We start from the raw sequence: 9,053 nt of genomic DNA, 5'->3' as shown, positions 1-9,053 counted from the left end.
GTTTCCTAGCCATAGACATGAGTTGTCATTTGATTAACGGGATCACATCATTATGAGAATGATGTGATTGACTTGACCCATTCCGTTAGCTTAGCACTTGATCGTTTAGTATGTTGCTATTGCTTTCTTCATGAACTATACATGTTCCTATGACTATGAGATTATGCAACTCCCGTTTACCGGAGGAACACTTTGTGTGCTACCAAACGTCACAACGTAACTGGGTGATTATAAAGGTGCTCTACAGGTGTCTACGAAGGTACTTGTTGGGTTGGCGTATTTCGAGATTAGGATTTGTCACTCCGATTATCGGAGAGGTATCTCTGGGCCCTCTCGGTAGTGCACATCACTATAAGCCTTGCAAGCAATGTAGCTAATGAGTTAGTTACGGAATGATGCATTACATAACGAGTAAATAGACTTGCCGGTAATGAGATTTCACTAGGTATTGAGATACCGACGATCGAATCTCGGGCAAATAACATACCGATGACAAAGGGAACAACGTATGTTGTTATGCGGTTTGACCGATAAAGATCTTCGTAGAATATGTAGTAGCCAATATGGGCATCCAGGTTCCGCTATTGGTTATTGACCAGAGAGATGTCTCGGTCATGTCTACATAGTTCTCGAACCCGTAGGGTCCGCACGCTTAACGTTTATTGACGATATAGTATTATATGAGTTATGTGTGTTGGTAACCGAATATTGTTCGGAGTCCCGAACGAGATCACGAACATGATGAGGAACTCCGGAATGGTCCGGAGATGAAGTTTAATATATGGGATAATGTTGTTTGGTCTCCATAAGGGTTCCGGAATTCACCGGAAGGGGTTCCGGATGTTTCCCGAAATATTTGGGTACGAGAACACGTTATTTGGGCCAAAGGGGAAAGCCCACAAGGTTTTTGGAAAGCCCAAAAGGAAGTTTTGCAGAGTCCAGGGGCCAGACGCCAGGGTCCCTGGCTTCTGGGTCCAGACGCCGGGAATCCTGGCGTCTGGCCCTGGAGTCTGAGAAGGACTCTTGCCTTTCGGGTGAAACCGACTTTGTGGAGGCTTTTACTCCAAGTTTCGACCACAAGGCTCAACATATAAATAGAAGGGCAGGGCTAGCACCAAAGACACATCAAGAAACACCAAGCCGTGTGCCGGCAACCCCGTCCCCTCTAGTTTATCCTCCGTCATAGTTTCCGTAGTGCTTAGGCGAAGCCCTGCGGAGATTGTTCTTCACCAACACCGTCACCACGCCGTCGTGCTGCCGGAACTCATCTACTACTTCGCCCGTCTTTCTGGATCGAGAAGACGAGGACGTCATCAAGCTGAACGTGTGCAGAACTCGGAGGTGTTGTGCGTTCGGTATTTGGATAGGTCAGATCATGAAGACGTACGACTACATCAACCGCGTTGATAAACGCTTCCGCTTAGCGATCTTCAAGGGTATGAAGATACACTTCCCCTCTCGTTGCTATGCATCACCATGATCTTGTGTGTGCGTAGGAGAAATTTTTGAAATTACTACGTTCCCCAACAGTGGCATCCGAGCCTAGGTTTTATGCGTTGATGTTATATGCACGAGTAGAACACAAGTGAGTTGTGGGCGATATAAGTCATACTGCTTACCAGCATGTCATACTTTGGTTCGGCGGTATTGTTGGATGAAGCGGCCCGGACCGACATTACGCGTACGCTTATGCGAGACTGGTTCTACCGACGTGCTTTGCACACAGGTGGCTGGTGGGTGTCAGTTTCTCCAACTTTAGTTGAACCGAGTGTGGCTACGCCCGGTCCTTGAGAAGGTTAAAACAGCACTAACTTGACGAAGTATCGTTGTGGTTTTGATGCGTAGGTAAGAACGGTTCTTGCTCAGCCCGTAGCAGCCACGTAAAACTTGCAACAACAAAGTAGAGGACGTCTAACTTGTTTTTGCAGGGCATGTTGTGATGTGATATGGTCAAGACGTGATGCTATATTTTATTGTATGAGATGATCATGTTTTGTAACCGAGTTATCGGCAACTGGCAGGAGCCATATGGTTGTCGCTTTATTGTATGCAATGCAATCGCCCTGTAATTGCTTTACTTTATCACTAAGCGGTAGCGATAGTCATAGAAGCAATAGGTGGTGAAACGACAACGATGCTACGATGAAGATCAAGGTGTCGCGCCGGTGACGATGGTGATCATGACGGTGCTTTGAAGATGGAGATCACAAGCACAAGATGATGATGGCCATATCATATCACTTATATTGATTGCATGTGATGTTTATCCTTTATGCATCTTATCTTGCTCTGATTGACGGTAACATTATAAGATGATCTCTCACTAAGTTTCAAGATAAAAGTGTTCTCTCTGAGTATGCATCGTTGCCAAAGTTTGTCGTGCCCATACACCATGTGATGATCGGGTGTGATAAGCTCTACGTCCATCTACAACGGGTGCAAGCCAGTTTTGCACACGCGGAATACTCAAGTTAAACTTGACGAGCCTAGCATATGCAGATATGGCCTCGGAACAAGGAGACCGAAAGGTCGAACGTGAATCATATAGTAGATATGATCAACATAGTGATGTTCACCATTGAAAATTACTCCATTTCACGTGATGATCGGTTATGGTTTAGTTGATTTGGATCACGTGATCACTTAGATGATTAGAGGGATGTCTATCTAAGTGGGAGTTCTTAAGTAATATGCTTAATTGAACTTTAATTTACCATGAACTTAGTCCTGGTAGTATTTTGCAAATTATGTTGTAGATCAATAGCTCACGTTGTTTCTTCCCTATGTTTTTGCTTCCCTATGTTCTTATATGTGTTCCTAGAGAAAACTATGTTGAAAGATGATAGTAGCAATGATGCGGACTTGGTCCGTGATCTGAGGTTTATCCTCATTGCTGCACAGAAGAATTATGTCCTTGATGCACCGCTAGGTGACAGACCTATTGCAGGAGCAGATGCAGACGTTATGAACGTTTTGCTAGCTCAATATGATGACTACTTGGTACTTTTGTGCACCATGCTTCATGGCTTAGAATCGGGACTACAAAAATGTTTTTGAAACATCACGGAACATATGAGATGTTCCATGAGATGAAATTGATATTTCAGATTCATGTCCGTGTCAAGTGGTATGAGACCTCTGACAAATACTTCACCTAAAAATGGAGGAGAATTGCTCAACTAGTGAGCAAGTACTTAGATTGTCTGAGTACTACAATCGCTTGAATCAAGTGGGAGTTAATCTTCCAGATAAGATAGTGATTGGCAGAGTTCTCTAGTCACCATCACCAAGTTACTGGAACTTTGTGATGAACTATAATGCAAAGGATGACGAAAATGATTCCCGAGCTCTTCGTGATGTTGAAATCAATGAAGGTGGAAATCAAGAAAAGAGCATCAAGTGTTGATGATTGACAAGACCACTAGTTTCAAGAAAAGGGCAAAGGGAAAGAAAGGGAGCTTCAAGCAGAATGGCAAGCAAGTTGTCACTCCCGCGAAGAAGCCCAAAGCTGGACCAAAGCCTGAAACTGAGTGATTATACTGCAAACGAAATAGTCACTAGAAGCGGAAATGCCCTGAATATTTGGTGGATAAGAAGGATGGCAAAGAGAACAAGGGTATATTTGATATACAGGTTATTGATGTGTACCTTACTAGTGTTTATAGTAGCCCTTGGGTATTTGATACTTGTTCGGTTGCTATGATTAGTAACTCGAAATAGGAGTTACAGAATAAACAGAAACTAGTTGAGGGTGAAGTGACGATGAGTGTTGGAAGTAGTTCCAAGATTGATATGATCATCATCGTACACTCCCTATACTTTCGAGATTAGTGTAGAACCTAAATAAATGTTATTTGGTGTTTGCGTTAAGCATAAATATGATTAGATCATGTTTGTTGCGATCCGATTATTCATCTAAAACATAGAATAAATTGTTATTCGGTTTACATGAATAAAACCTTCTATGGTCATACACCCAATGTTGATGGTTTATTGAATCTTGATCGTAGTAATACACATATTCATAATATTGATGCTAAAAGATGCAAAGTTAATAATGATAGTGCAACTTATTTGTGGCACTGCTGTTTGGGTCATATTGGTGTAAAGCGCATGAAGAAACTCCATAAAAGATGGATTTTTGGAATCACTTGGTTATGAATCATTTGATGCTTATGAATCGTGCCTTATGGGCAACATGACTAAAACTCCGTTCTCCGGAACAATGGAACGAGCTAGTGACTTATTGGAAATAATACATACCGATGTATGCGGTCCAATGAGTATTGATGGTCGTGGCGGATATCGTTATTTTCTGACCTTCACAAGATGATTTGAGCAGATATGAGTATATCTACTTAACGAAACACAAGTCTGAAACATTTGAAAAGTTCAAAGAATTTCAGAGTGAAGTGGAGAATCATCGTAACAAGAAAATAAAGTTTCTACGATCTGATCATGGAGGAGAATATTTGAGTTACGAGTTTGGCCTTTATATAAAACAATGTGGAATAGTTTCATAGTTCACGCCACCTGGAACACCACATCGTAGTGGTATGTCCGAACATCGTAGCCGCACTTTATTGGATATGGTGCGATCTATGATATCTCTTATCGATTTACCATTATCGTTATGGGGTTATGCATTAGTGACAGCTGCATTCACTTTAAATAGGCACCATCAAAACCCGTTGAGACGACGCCTTATGAATTGTGGTTTGGCAAGAAACCAAAGTTGTTGTTTCTTAAAAGTTTGGGGCTGCGATGCTTATGTGAAAAAAGTTTCAACCTAATAAGCTCAAACCCAAATCGGAGAAGTGTGTCTTCATAGAATACCCAAAGGAAACTGTTGGGTACACCTTCTATCACAGATCCGAAGGCATGTCATTCATTTCTAAGAATGGATCCTTTCTAGAGAAGGAGTTTCTCTCAAAAGAAGTGAGTGGGAGGAAAGTAGAACTTGATGAGGTAACTATACCTGCTCCCTTATTGGAAAGTAGTTCATCACACAAATCTGTTTCTGTGACACCTACACCAATTAGTGAGGAAGCTAATGCTATTGATCATGAAACTTCAGATCAAGTTACTACCGAACCTCGTAGGTCTTCTAGAGTGAGATCCGCACCAGAGTGGTACGGTAATCCTGTTATGGAAGTCATGTTACTAGACCATGATGAACCTACGAACTATGAGGAAGCGATGATGAGCCCAGATTCCGCGAAATGGCTTGAGGCCATGAAATCTAAGATGGGATCCATGTATGAGAACAAAGTGTGGACTTTGGTGGACTTGCCCGATGATCGGCAAGCCATAGAAAATAAATGGATCTTCAAGAGAAAGACAGACACTGATATTAGTGTTACTATCTACAAAGCTCGACTTTTCGCAAAAGGTTTTTCGACAAGTTCAAGGTGTTGAATACAATGAGATTTTCTCACTCATATCGATGCTTAAGTCTGTCCGAATCATGTTAGCAATTGCCACATTTTATGAAATCTGGCAAATGGATGTCAAAACTGCATTCCTTAATGGATTTATTAAAGAAGAGTTGTATATGATGCAAGCAGAAGGTTTTGTCAATCCTAAAGGTGCTAAAAAATTGTGCAAGCTCCAGCAATCCATCAATGGACTGGTGCAAGCATCTCGGAGTTGGAATATACGCTTTGATGAATTGATCAAAGCATATGGTTTTATATAGACTTTTGGAAAGGCCTGTATTTACAAGAAAGTGAGTGGAAGCACTACAGCCTCTCTGATAAGAATATGTGAATGACATATTGTTCATCAGAAATAATGTAGAATTTTCTAGAAAGCATAAAGGAGTATTTGAAAGGAGTTTTTCAATGAAAGACCTCGGTGAAGCTGCTTACACATTGAGCATCAAGATCTATATAGATAGATCAAGACACTTGATAAGATCTTTTAATGAGTACATACCTTGATAAATTTTTGAAGTAGTTCAAAAATGGAACATTCAAAGAAGGAGTTCTTGCCTGTGTTGCCAGGTGTGAAGTTGAGTAAGACTCAAAACCCGACCATGGCAGAAAATAGAAAGAGAAAGAAAGTCATTCCCTATGACTCAGTCATAGGTTCTATAAAGTATGATATGTTGTGTACCAGACCTATTGTATACCTTGCTCTGAGTTTGGCAAAGGAATACAATTTTGATCTAATAGTAGATCACTGGACAGCATTCAAGAATATCCTTAGTGAGGACTAAGGAGATGTTTCTCGATTATGGAGGTGATAAAAGAGTTCGTTGTAAAAGTTACATCGGTGCAAACTTTTACACTGGTCCAGATGACTCTAAGTCTCAATCTGGATACATATTGAAAGTGGGAGCAATTAGCTACAGTAGCTCCGTAGAGCATTGAAGACATAGAATATTTGCAAAATACATACGGCTCTGAATTTGACAGACCCGTTGACTAAACTTCTCTCACGAGCAAAACATGATCACACCTTAGTACTCTTTGGGTGTTAATCACATATCGATGTGAACTAGATTATTGACTCTAGTAAACCCTTTGGGCGCTGGTCACATGACGATGTGAACTATGGGTGTTAATCACATGCAGATGTGAATATTAGTGTTAAATCACATGGTGATGTGAACTAGATTATTGACTCTAGTGCAAGTGGGAGACTGAAGGAAATATGCCCTAGAGGCAATAATAAAGTTATTATTTATTTCCTTATTTCATGATAAATGTTTATTATTCATGCTAGAATTGTATTAACCGGAAACATAATACATGTGTGAATATATAGACAAATATAGTGTCACTAGTATGCCTCTACTTGACTAGCTCGTTAATCAAAGATGGTTAAGTTTCCTAGCCATAGACATGAGTTGTCATTTGATTAACGGGGTCACATCATTATGAGAATGATGTGATTGACTTGACCCATTCTGTTAGCTTAGCACTTGATCGTTTAGTATGTTGCTATTGCTTTCTTCATGACTTATACATGTTCCTATGACTATGAGATTATGCAACTCCTGTTTACCGGAGGAACACTTTGTGTGCTACCAAACGTCACAACGTAACTGGGTGATTATAAAGGTGCTCTACAGGTGTCTCCGAAGGTACTTGTTGGTTTGCCGTATTTCAAGATTAGGATTTGTCACTCCGATTGTCGGAGAGGTATCTCCGGGCCCTCTCAGTAATGCACATCACTATAAGCCTTGCAAGCAATGTAGCTAATGAGTTAGTTACGGAATGATGCATCACGTAACGAGTAAAGAGACTTGCCGGTAACGAGATTGAACTAGGTATTGAGATACCGACGATCGAATCTCGGGCAAGTAACATACCGATGACAAAGGGAACAACGTATGTTGTTATGCGGTTTGACCGATAAAGATCTCCGTAGAATATGTAGGAGCCAATATGGGCATCCAGGTTCTGCTATTGGTTATTGACTAGAGAGATGTCTCAGTCATGTCTACATAGCTCTCGAACCCGTAGGGTCCGCACGCTTAACGTTTGTTGACGATATAGTATTATATGAGTTATGTATGTTGGTAACCGAATATTGTTCGGAGTCCCGAATGAGATCACGAACATGACAAGGAACTTTGGAATGGTTCGGAGATGAAGTTTAATATATGGGATAATGTTATTTGGTCTCCGGAAGGGTTCCGGAATTCACCGGAAGGGGTTCCGGATGTTTCCCGAAATGTTTGGGTACGAGAACACGTTATTTGGGACAAAGGGGAAAGCCCACAAGGTTTTTGGAAAGCGCAAAAGGAAGTTTTGCGGAGTCCAGGGGCCAGACGCCAGGGTCCCTGGCGTCTGGGTCCAGACGCCGGGAACCCTGGCGTCTGGCCCTGGAGTCCGAGAAGGACTCTTGCCTTTCGGGTGAAACCGACTTTGTGGAGGCTTTTACTTCAAGTTTCGACCCCAAGGCTCAACATATAAATAGAGGGGCAGGGCTAGCACCAAAGACACATCAAGAAACACCCAAGCCGTGTGCCGGCAACCCCGTCCCCTCTAGTTTATCCTCCGTCATAGTTTCCGTAGTGCTTAGGCGAAGCCCTGCGGAGATTGTTCTTCACCAACACCGTCATCACGCCGTCGTGCTGCCGGAACTCATCTACTACTTCGCCCGTCTTGCTGGATCAAGAAGGCGAGGACGTCATCGAGCTGAACGTGTGCAGAACTCGGAGGTGTCGTGCGTTCGGTACTTGGACCGGTCGGATCGTGAAGACGTACGACTACATCAACCGCGTTGATAAACGCTTCCGCTTAGCGATCTTCAAGGGTATGAAGATACACTTCCCCTCTCGTTGCTATGCATCACCATGATCTTGTGTGTGCGTAGGAGAAATTTTTGAAATTACTACGTTCCCCAACAGTGTGATCATGCACAAGATGATCGTCGAGGATGAGAGTGACAATGCTGCCGCAGCTCTGGAATTTGAGAACATGGATGATCCTATCCAACTTCCGGATCAGAATACGGCCACATTTGAAGAGTTTATTCAAATGTATCAACAATTTCGGCATCGACCAACTCACGAGCAGCTCAAGAGGATCTGATTGAGCATCAGTGGGCGATGAAAGGGGACAACAATGTTGGGATGTAAAATGTTTGAACTTTTTAAATTTTAACTAGTGTTGCATGCGGCTATTTGAATTTCTGTGCCCTTTGCATGCGGCTACTTAATCGTGTGAACTGGAAAAAAAATCGAGAAGGCTGCATGTATGCGGCTACGACTGAATGTCGACCTTCCGCATCCGTCTCCGTGGACTAACCCCTCTGTCTACGAACGGATGTGGAAGATTTTTTGCAGATTGCCCGTTGGGGATGTCCTTGGTGTCGGTTCATCTTGAGTAACAAAAAACAGAGGAGTACGCCAAGAGCATCAACGCCGCTGTTCCATGAGATGAGTTGTTCCATGGTGACTGCAGTTGTCTTTGCTTTCTCTTTTGTGGAAAAAAGACTGAAATGTCGTGTTCTTGTGCAGATTGAAGCATGGAATTCTACGATTTGCAAGGACTTATCCTGAGAGGAGCTAAAGGATAAGCCCGCGGTGCATTTATATG

The sequence above is a fragment of the Triticum dicoccoides genome, chromosome 5B (genome assembly GCF_002162155.2).
Source record: "Triticum dicoccoides isolate Atlit2015 ecotype Zavitan chromosome 5B, WEW_v2.0, whole genome shotgun sequence".
NCBI lineage: Eukaryota > Viridiplantae > Streptophyta > Magnoliopsida > Poales > Poaceae > Triticum > Triticum dicoccoides.
The sequence above is the reverse complement of the archived record's forward strand: the minus strand, read 5'-3'. Positions refer to the sequence as shown.